Genomic DNA, 12,139 nt, shown 5'->3' with positions numbered 1-12,139 from the left:
ATTCCCAAACTAAGCTAGCTAGATGTTAGCTCCCAAAATTAGCATGGGAACATTAGATAACATGGAAAAGCTAGCTATATATATACATTTACATTTACATATATACATTTAAAGCTTAATAATGTTTAAGAAAATGCAGTTTTATCAGAGTGGTTTTATCAATTTCTTTATTTTGTTTTATTTTTTTGTCACTGTGATTGGGATGAGCTTCAAGGAAGGAAGGAAGGAAAGACAGAAAGATTCTTTCTTTCTTTCTTTCTTTCTTTCTTTCTTTCTTTCTTTCTTTCTTTTTCTTTCTTTCTTTCTTTCTTTCTTTCTTTCTTTCTTTCTTTCTTTCCTTCCTTCCTTCCTTCCTTCCTTCTTTTTGATCCCAGTGATTGGGATGAGCCTCCAGCTCTGTAATAAACACACACTAATACAGTTTAATAAAAATTAACGTGTCTGGCTGGAACCTTAAAGGTTGTATAAGAAACTAAAAGTCCTCGAGATTTCTGCAGCAGATTGATTTAAAGGCGTTGTGCGTTCTGTCTCCTGCTGCATGAAGCCGTTTATTATCAGTGTGTCAGGTGAGAGCTTTCTTGCTTCCTCTATTGATTGATTAAAGTGTGGAAGCAAGCAGCTCTGCAGCAACACCAATAATCTCTGACCTGATAAGATACAGCCTTTTTCTTCTTCTTATTCTTTCTCTCCTTTTTTAAATCAATCGTCTGAAAAAATAAATAAATCTCCATCCGGCTAATGAAATAGCTTGTTGGCGTCCGTGCGGAGTGACCCGACCTTCTCCGTCTTCAGGAGTGCTTCGGCTCTCAGCTCAAACAGATGAAGCGTTTTGTATTTCTCAATTTCTCTCTCTTACTCTCACTCTCTTTCGCTTTCTATCTCTCTCTCTCACTCACTCTCTTTCTCTCTCGCTCGCTCTCTCTTTCACTCTTTCTTTTTCCTTCTCCTTCTCTCTCTCACACACACTCTCTCTCTTTCTTTCTCTCACTCTCTTTCTCTCACTCTCTTGCTCTCTCTTTCACTCTCTCTTTCTCCTTCTCCTTCTCTCTTTCACTCTTTCTTTCTCCTTCTCTCTCTCACTCTCTTTCTCAGTCTCTCTCTCTCTCTCTCTCTCTCTCTCTCTCTCTCTTCACCACATCATGTATAGCAGTGTATATTTATTAATTACACACCCACTTTTTTGTTCTTTTTTTCAGGAAGTAGGAAAGTGAATAAAAAAGATAAGAGTAAAGAAGGAGGGAGTGATGAAAGGAAGCAAGGGAAGAAAGGAAATGTGAACAAGGAATCAAAGTAAGACGGAAAGTGAAGAAAGAAGAAAGCCAGTGAGGAAAAAGAATAGGAAAAGTGAAGGTATGAAAGAAAGAAAGCAAGCAAGAAAGAACAAACACAAAGAACGAGAAGCAACAGGAAGAAGGAAAGAGCAGTAAGTGCAATAAGGAGAGAAGGGAAGGAAGAAAGAATGCATCTGCTGAGCTGAATCTGCTTCTTAGAATTTCTCTCGTTTTGTTCCAGCCTTCAGCCTAACCAGGGTTTATTCATATTTAAAAAGCGTACCATGTGGATGAAGGCACCTCTGTGTTGCTCTTTATGTAAAGACTGGATATATATTTCACTGAAATCAGGAACCTTGAAGTTCTTTAGAAATAAATCAGACTTTTCTCTTCATTCGTTTTTTAGAGATTATTGTCTTTATCACATCATTCTGTTCATCATCCTCCTCCTGTCTGTTCATCATCCTCCTCCTGTCTGTGTCCTGATCTCTAACACTGCTACAGGACACCGCTACTGCCATTACTGTAATCAAGAGGAAACACAAGAGAGAAAGAAGAGAAGGAAGAAGGAAGGAAGAAAGAAAGAAAGAAAGAAAGAAAGAAAGAAAGAAAGAAAGAAAGAAAGAAATGAATCTGCTGCAGGTGTATAGATGGAGAACTGAGCTATTTAAAGCCTCGCCCTAGTGGCAGTTTGAGGAATTACAGCTCTCAGTGGTCAGATTATCAGTTTAATTCAGTCATGTGACCTAAAGTCCATCATGACCTCCAGTCAAAGAACAACTCAACATTATATGCTGTGTAGCTTTCCTAGCTAGTGGCTGCTAATGACTAGCTTTACACACGCTAAGGTTATGCTTTATCTCCAGTTCTGTGTAAAGAACTCTACAGAATGGAGAAATGTTGCAGTGGATCTCAACTAGCTGTACGCCATCCAAACGCTGCTAAATACTTTTCTTCTCCTCTCCGTAGGCAAAGAGGTCAGAGTGCAGCTCTCACAAAGTCAACAATTTCTGCTAAAAGCCTTTTTTTTCCCACAGAGAAGCGATTTAGCTTCCGCGCGGCATGTAAACGACAAGAGACGCTTGCTGCTACGATGTGCTGTCAGTGTAACACAAACACAAAAACCAGACAGATTAGCTTTAATAATTAGCTAGAGCTTCACCAGGATTGTCATGAATGAAAGAACAAAAGCAAGCAAGAAAGAAAGAAAGAAAGAAAGAAAGAAAGAAAGAAAGAAAGAAAGAAAGTAGAAAAGCTAATCAGCTCTTCAAGATAATAAATAAAGCTAAACTCACATGTTGTAAAGAAGCCTGAACTCCAGCAGTCACTGATTCTCCAGCAGGCTAATTTACAGGCTAATGTCTCCTCTAGCTAGCATTAGCATGTCAAGCACTGAACTTGAGGCAAATTAGCTAGCAAAGGATTAATACGTCAGACTGCGAGAAAATCACATGCTAATTTTAGAGAAATGTGCTAGTTTCTGACTTCCACTTCATTACATCCAAACAAGAAAGTTCTCCTGACATCTAGATAGATGGTGGCCCCGCCCACTTGAATTAACAAACCTCCTGAGTTTTATTGGTAAGTTCTAAAAGATAAACGTATCACTATGTGTTTAAGCTGCGTTTAAGCTAGCGTCAACTAGCTAACACTAAGAAACAACAGTAAAACATTTATAAAAAGGTCACAATGTTTCTTTTGTCCGGTAAATTAATGTTAATTTACCTCAAGAACATCAGCATGCTCGCGAACGTAGCCTTGGAAAGTTTCGCTTCACATCACTCAAAGAGTTTTTGGTTGTTTGTCTGTTTGTTTTTAAGGACTTAACAACAAACCAATTACTGAATCACAAATATTTACTTCTTGTAATGAAGAAGCAGGACCTGATTAGCTAGCAGTTTGACTAGCTTCATCACACGTTAGCTAGCTAACTATCTGCTTCAGAATACGCTCATTTTCACGACTGCTAAGTTTCCCTTCGTTCGAAAGATGAATGTTAGCTACCTCAAGATGGCTAGCATCATCCCAGCTGACTTTGTTGCCAATAATAGCAAAGCCATAGCTATTGATAACATGTTTGTTTGTTTGTTTGTTTGTTTTATTCACTTCCTGCCTCCAGCCTCCAGGTTTATTGCAGTTAGCATGAACATCACAGCACAACCTTGAGCTCCATTCGGAATGGGACGCCGTTTGCGATCCTGTGTTTACTAATGACCTCCTGGAAGTGACACGGTGAGACTCAGGAAGCAGCATCTTCCCCTCTGCGAGAGACGTGGCCGCTTTCCAGAGCATCCCTGAGGAAATCTGACATGACAAATCGCATTAGCTCGGCGCTCAGGCCTAATTGTTGGTGGTACAGTAAGCTGCAGATGCGCACATGTGTGTGTGTCGACTCTAGGGATTCAACAATACAGTTAACCCATGGCTCAATACGTACCGCGCTTTTTACCCATGGTTTTCGGTTCGGTTCGGTTCGGATGGCTTGGCAAATTAAAGGTTTTTTTTCCATTATTCTTTGTTTAGGTGACAGGAACAGTAAGTATGTTAAGAAGAAAAAAACTGGTTTTAGTTGCAAATCTCTTTATTTTACTTAAATGCAAAAATCAACTAACACAATGAAAGTGTACTGAAAATAGTGAGATATAAAAATTAGCGCTTGTTTGACTTTATTACAGGAGACGGGTTTGGAGGACGGCGCTCTTTATTCCCAATCCGCTCTGTAATGACCAGTCACTGTGAGATAACTCTCTGTAATGACCAGTCACTGTGAGATAACTCTCTGTAATGACCAGTCACTGTGAGATAACACTCTGTTACCCCCGAGCTCCAGCTATCTGTCATTAGAGCAAGACTTTGTGCTTTAACCAAAGCGTTTTCAATTTTTTTGCACGTTTTTCGTAGAGGTCGGGAAAAAAGTCTCCCTCTTCCACACAGTGATATCTCTGGGTGATGGAGCTGTAGATGTGCGGTCATGTTGGAAGTATTTCCATGTCCGTATCTAACTCGTGTGGAACACTGCTTAAACACAGTCATTTTTTGTTTAGCGTTTTTGTTTCATCGGCATCATGGTCAACAACAAATGTCCACACTCCACAGATCTGAATCATGGCGCTGCTTCCTCGTGTTTCTGTCTCACTTCACCGCTCTCCAGGGTTAGAGTGAAACCTGACACCAGCATCACAAGCATGGTCACCGCCCCTAACTTTAGCGTTCACTGATTGGATATTTACTCGCGGGGAGGCGTGTCTGTCTCAGCACGTAGACATACAGTGCAGGCAAACACACACAGGAGGTACAGAGAGTAATAGAGCTCATGAAGGGAAAAAAAATACAAATTTTTTTTTAAACGCATGATTATTATTGTTGTTTTAAAGAAAAAACCGAAAAAACCGCGGTTCACATATGCGTATTGAACCGTGGAGGTCATACCGAACGGTTCAATATTATATTGAGTATTGTGGCATCCCTAGTCGACGCGCCGGCATTGTGTGGGCGTCTCATGCAGATAGATAATTACAGAGCGGCGCGTATCAGGCGCTCAGTTACTTAGCACAAGCGATTGTTTCATCCGGCGTAATAAGATGCGATGATGTGGAATGTTCCACAAGGCGTCCTACGCTTCTCTCTCTCTCTCTCTCTCTCTCTCTCTCAGACTCTACCTCCGACAGGAATAAATGACAAGTGCAGTGCAGATTGATCACCGGCTGCCATGTCGCCCACGTATCATGACATTTATAATGCATGGCTTCACCTGAGGGGGAGGCAGAAGTGCCAATTACACGCCACTCTGCCAGGGCCCCGGGTGCCACCGGGGTAATTACACCAGAGCGAGAGACACCGGCGGCGCTGGATCGGACAGAACTCTAATTTGTACACGAGGACAGCGGGGGAGGTCTGAGATTTCATTACGTGGACGGAGAACGGAGCGATTACGGTCCGAGGGTCCGGCTGAAGTCCAGGAAGAAGCGAAGGAACGTGACATTTTCATGACATTTGTTTAATTCGTGCAGGAAAAAAATGATCCGCGCAAGCAAAGTTTTCCGAGATGAGTCGATAAAGCTCAGCGGGTCTCACAGTTCATATCATGCAGATCATGTGACATTTCAACTAAACGCGGTATATAAATACGTTTACACACGTGATACAAGCTCTACTCAGATGGTGCTGGTCCTGATGTGTCAGTGCCTCAGAAAACCGCTGGTCTGCTCTGAGATTTTTCACCCACAGCCAGTGTAAAAAGAAACAGAGAGACTGGTTCAGATAACCGCTCTCTACCCCAGTGTTGAGCTGAAAAGCAGCTCAAAATATCAGCAGCAGAAAACCACACTGAGTCGATAATAATAATAATCAACCTATAGAGCAATTTTTAAATGTTAGCTCAATGTATTAAATAAATTGATAAATAAAATTATTCTAGAATTAAGTAAAAAAAAAAATAGAATAAAAAACATGGAAAAAAAGATTAAAATAAATGTATATTTCTGTTGATATATAATAATAATAATAATAATAATAATAATAATAATAATAATAATAATAAATTAAATACATTTTATGTTATTATTTTAAATAATAATAATACATTTTAAATCATTTATTTATTGATAAACTGAAGCAAAATTATTTATTTATTGCTATTATTATTATTATTATTATTATTAACAATAATAATAATAATGAACTATTTTTAATAATAATAAAAAATAATAAATACATTTTATGTTATTAATAATAATAATGCTAATAATAATAATATAATAATAACAATAATATAAAGGTTAAATAATTTATTTATTGATAAACTGAAGCAAAATCATTTATTTATTTATGCATATTTATTTTTAAATCTAATCTCACTTTTTCATCAGTAGCTAACAGAATTATCAACAATAACAATAATAATAAAAATAATAATAATAATAATCTACTTATAGGGCAATTTTTATATGTTAGCTCAATGTATTGAATAAATAAAATTATTCTAGAAATAAAAAAAAAAGAATAAAAAAGATGGGGAAAAAAGATGAACAGAAATTTATATTTCTGTTGACATACATACTTTTCCATCAGTGATTAACAGGATTATTTGTCATCCCTGACGAAAAAGTAAGCTTAGATTTCAAAAATAAATACGCATAAATAAATAAATATATTTATTAATATTGGCGTAACAAATAAATATATTTTGCTTCAGTTATAATAAATAATAAATCAATTTTTTAAATTGTATTTTATTCATATTATTAATAATAATTATAATGAAGATTTCTCAGACGGGTAAAACGAAGCGGATATTTTTTTTTCCTTTGAAATAGTTCTGGAAAGCGGCGAGTAGATTTGTGCATGACTTTTTCAAAAGCAGATGAAACGAGACAGTTTCGCGTAGAGAACTCAAAGTGACTGTAGAAGTACCGAAAGCTGACGTCTTTTTTCTTTTTCTTTTTTTTTTTAGGGGGAGATGGGAAACGAGTGCGCAGTGATGATAAGAAGCGAGGAGAAGCGTACTGTGTGGAGTCGCCAGAATAGGAGCAGATGGGCCCCGGCGTTCTGTGGCATCAGCCCAGGAATGGAGAGCGTCTTTCCACTTAAGTACCTCCTTGAGGTGCAGCGAGCGGCGCTATCAAACCCCAGCGCAGAGACGGGTTTCGAAAATTAATTAAATCTTGGCAGCGTCAGAAAACACGTCCTTTAGGAAGCAGGCCTGCTGTGCCCAGTGCGCTGACATTTTGTCTTCAAGCTGCGCTAATGTTACGGCTCAGACAAAGCTCACGAAATCTGGGTGATAAAAAAATATCGGTTAAAGGAACAGGTTGAATAATAATCAACTATCAAATGATAAAAACATTACAAATGTTAAAATGTTCAAATATAAAATATTAAGCGGCTGCTCACTCAGATTGCTGGATTAGGCTGCTATGTATTTGTAAGGTGGTTGCTAGGGTGTTGCCAGGTAGTCCCTCACTTATCCCACATCTAGGATGTTGCTTGGTAGCTGTTATGGTGTTACATGTGTTAGCTGGATTGTAGGGTGTTGGAAGATGGTTGCTCTGTTAGCTGGCTTCTGGAAGGTGGTTGCCATGTCTTTCCAGGCAGTTGCTAGGTTGGTTGGTATTTGCAACGTGCTTGAAAGTCGTTGCTATGGTATTTCAGCTGGTTGTAGGGGTACTGATTGCAAAGTTATTTAAGGTGTTTGCTAGGGTGTTGCCAGGTAGTTCCTTAGTTATCCCATTTCTAGGATGTTGCTTGGTAGCTGTTATGGTATTACATGTGGTTGCTCTGTTAGCTGGCTTCTAGGGTGTTGGAAGGTGGTTGCTAGGTTGGTTGGTATTTGCAACGTGCCTGAAAGTCGTTGCTTTGGTATTTCAGCTGGTTGTAGGGGTGTTGATTGGAAAGTTATTTGTGGGGTTTGTTAGGGTTGCCAGGTAGTTCCTTAGTTATTACACATCTACTATGTTGCTGTTATAGTATTACATGTGGTTGCAATGGTAGCTGGCTTCTGGAAGGTGGTTGCCATGTTTTTTCCAGGCAGTTGCTAGGTTGGTTGGCGTTTGCAACGTGCTTGAAAGTCATTGCTATGGTATTTTAGCTGGTTGTAGGGGCATTGATTACAAAGTTATTTAAGGTGTTTCCTAGACTGTTGCCAGGTAGTTCCTTAGTTTCCCCCATCTAGGATGTTGCTTTGGTAGCTGTTATGGTATAACATGTGGCTGCTAGGTGCTTCCTGTATGGTTACTGTGTTATACCAGGTGATATATATCTAGTATACCAGTGTTGCTTGGTGGTTACTAAGAACCCAGCCTGTTACTTGGTTCCTAGTGTGGACAGATCTGAATGAAGAAGAAACAAACATGGCAACCATTATTTTTGGATAGAATTAGAAGAAAATTAGGAAGAGGATGTTGTGTATGTGATTTTGCTTAAGGAGTGTGACACAAACTGTGATGTCACGGTTCCCATGAAGACAAGCCCCATGCGCACGTCTTTGCTTTTCATTCAGCTTTGGCTCCACCCCTTTTTTTATACCCTGTTGTGTCTGTAAACTTAGAATCTCGTCCTGTCTTATGATTATGATTTCCCTGAAATCTGAGCCAAGTTGCTCACCTCTTGTATAGCTGTTACCTGTGCTCTGTCCTCTGCAGCGGTCCCTCCCACTGAGGTTGACTGACATCATACCATGAAATAAACCCAAATAAATACTGGATTACTGTGCATCCAGGATCCAGGATGTCCATACATAGTGTAACTAGTACCTGGACATGTCACACCCCCACTCTCACACCTACACACACACACACACACACTCCACAGAGGCTTCAGCAAATTTATTCCTCTTTAATGGCAGCTCTTGTCAGACCTCAGGAAATCTTGTCAAAAGTCTGATGTCCAGCTTGGCAGACTGACAGGCCCCGTGGAGGGACACGTTATTCTCATCTGAACAGTAGAAGGAAATAATGAACAGTGTATTGCGTAGGATTTAATTTAAATGTGCACCGGGGGGGTTGGTGGGGGGAAGGGGCGGATTATTCAACCCCTGCCTGAACACCCCCACTGGGACCTCAGTCCTGTTAAACTTATGGGCATTTTGGGGTAATTCACGACGTGACATTGCCTTTTCTGCTGCGTCAGGACAGACTCGGGCCTCCCGGAGGACTCGTTAATGAGCCGGAGAGTGGATCTTCATGTCCCAGCTTTCTCAGCAGCACAAAGTTGACTAGGAACAGAGGATAGAAAGTGGATGTGGAAACTTATTTCATCAGGTAGAGCTTTTCCCTTTCTTATAGTGGATTTCTTAAGTATAAAAAATAAAAAATGCTAAACACTTATCAGAGTGATTAGCAAAGCAACCATTAACGAATGCTGCACATGGCGGTACTTTTTATCCAGTTATGGTTGTGTGCCAGCATCATGTGCCACTAACCCTTTTAGTGCTCTGGAACATTGAAACTTTTTCACTTGCGTTGTGTTAGCTGTAAACAGACGTTTCTTTGATCAAACACAGATTCTCGTGCTAGGAAGAAAGAAAGCAAACTAGCATAAACTTCTCTGTCTTGAGGATAAAAAAAATTATTAATAAATTATAACACAACGTATAAACAAAATATACTGACGTTCTACTAACACAAGATACAGTAACGTATGTTGAACACCTCTTGACCAATCACTAGTGAGAATTCAACACCACCATGTGATTAGTCAGTGCTTCCCCCACCAGACATGGGAAGCTCCGTGTCCTTTTTTTCCCCTTATGATAAGTGTATAAAATAAAATGTAATGTTTGTGAACGCCGCCCGGGGGTTAAACTCTTCACGTCTTCGGGATCGAATAATAAAACCGGGCCTAATTGTGATACGCCACGGCATTTAATGCCATCTTACGTGTCGAGGCGTGAAATGGAGTTAGCTCAGCGATGGATTTAGCACCCATTCACTGGAATGCAATTGGCCCACGGAGACAGAATGGGGTGAGAATTTCATGTTGGTTCACCTTCGTTTTTAGTGCTTTAACGGCACTAAACACACACACACACACACACACTCAGGCTTGAATGAAATCACAGAGCAAATCTTCTTTGCTGGATCTCATTTCACAGTTCTGCTCTCTCACACACACACACACACACACACACAGAGTTTGCGTCAGTTCCCGTCCATATCGTCTCTCCTGCGCTCTCCTGATTGCATTCAGAGTCGACGTGTCGAAACGTATCATTTGCACCACTATGACTGACGCCTCGTTGCACTCGCGCGGCTTTTTCCTCCTCGTCTCGGGTGTGAGGATATGATGCTGGTAGCGTGAGTCACTGTTTCCAAGCTTTCAATATTCGGTTTTAAAAAGCAAACAAACAACAAAACAAAATCCTACTTTGTTCGTCATGTAACTTGCTAGGTCTGGGTATAAATGTGCTAAGCAAGGCCTCCGCTTGCCCCGACGTCCTGCTGCTCACCGTCTGTTTCATCCTACACAAGAGGGGGTCGGTACGCGGTCAGCCTTTTCAACCGGTTGCTGCTCAGACCTTGGAAATCTGAGAAAGAGGGGTAAAAAATGGCACTGGTGCAGTCTTCCTCTCAACTGCAAATCCTTCAGCGTTATCCTTTAATCCGTCTCGTTAACTCACTTATCGGCAATAAATTCGTTACTAATCAGAGCGCCGAAGCTCGAAGCAATTTGGGGTCCTAATGGGCCGTTCGACAGATGTACAAATTTCCAATACTTTTTTTTTTTTCTTTTTGTGGGAATTAATCACAAACACTCCAGCACAAGCTGTTGTTGGTAACTCTGGGTCATGTGTGCTACATCACACCACTGATGATTTTCCCATAATGCCAAGTTTGTTTGTTTTTTATTCCTTATGATATTATAAAAGAAGCTCATGCGCCGTTTAAAGTATCAGTAGACTTCATGAATCATGAATATCAATGACACTGACGTTACGCCTAATGACTCTTTTTTTAAAAAGTTCTATCTGGACATCAATCCCCGAGAGTTTTTCCACTCATACGAAGTTAAATAAGACTGTGAATTTTTTTTCGCCTTCTGCTGAATAGCACAGCTGCGTGCGCTACAATTTAACGTTCGCTTCATACGACGTTTTAACACAATGACCGAAATCAGCGGAGCTAAATTAATTCCTACAGAGTTAAATAGAGGCGAGCCGTCCTTCACTGAAAAAGCTTTTGTTATTAGCTCTGTGACGATTTACCGTATAAAGATTTAACTCTAATACATACTGTACATTTAAGTGGGATTTTTTACAGCAGAAATCTAGCATGCTGGGGCTTGAGGAAGACAGGATGGAGGAATGTATAGAGCACTGAGAGGCGTGGATTGTGTGTGTGTGTGTGTGAGACACAGAGGCATGAGCCAGGGTAAGTGTGTGTGGTGTTGAAAGAGCTGAGTCACCCAGTGACCTCAGGATAAATATTACTCACGGTGTGTCAAAGTGCACGAGAGAAGAGTCGCAACTGGAACGATCGGAAGGCTAAAGAAATGTGAACGAGGTTAAAGGCAATGCTTGCACATAAATCCAAGGAAATAACACCTTCAGAACGGGATGATGGGATATTTTTTATCTTATTTACATCGGATTCATCCGAGGGTGCGCAAACCTTCTGCATGATTTAAAAAATTGTCACATAGATGAGGTTTTCTGTACAGCTTTTAACATTCATGGAAGGAGTCTCCAGTGTCAGTGCTTCGTTACAGTTAGGAACCTGAGGACGTCTTCAAGCACAAGGGAAATAGGAATTGTTGGCAAGTTGCTGTGGTCTTGTTTTGGTCACTTGGTCCAAAATGATTGGCTTCTACACCGGTCAGGCTCAACATTCAAGTGAATAAGACTGATGAGCTCCTCATCATTTCACCTGTTAGTGGGTGGGATATATTAGGCAGCAAGTCAACATTTTGTCCTCACAGTTGATGTTAGAAGCAGGAAAAATGGACAAGTGTAAGGATTTGAGCGAGTTTGACAAATTGTGATGGCTAGACCACTGCATCTCCAAAATTGCAGCTCTTGTGGGGTGTTCCCGGTCTGCAATGGTCAGTATCTATCAAAACTATCCTTTATGTCCTGTACGCTGCAACTTACAGGACTTAAAGGATCTGCTGCTAACATCTTGGTACCAGATACCACAGCACACCTTCAGGGATCTAGTGGAGTCCATGCCTCGACGGGTCAGGGCTGTTTCGGCAGCAAAAGGGAGCCCAACACAATATTAGGCAGGTGGTCATAATGTTATGCCTGGTCAGTGTATCTATTCACTTTACCATCAGTGGGCGAGTGTCAGCCATTCAGCTGGGTTCAGTACCTGATTAATGTCTGGATTTTTTTTGTCTTTTGGTGCAATGTCAACCAGTCAGTTGATGGCCAA

Source organism: Hemibagrus wyckioides, linkage group LG07, assembly GCF_019097595.1.
Source record: "Hemibagrus wyckioides isolate EC202008001 linkage group LG07, SWU_Hwy_1.0, whole genome shotgun sequence".
NCBI lineage: Eukaryota > Metazoa > Chordata > Actinopteri > Siluriformes > Bagridae > Hemibagrus > Hemibagrus wyckioides.
The sequence above is the reverse complement of the archived record's forward strand: the minus strand, read 5'-3'. Positions refer to the sequence as shown.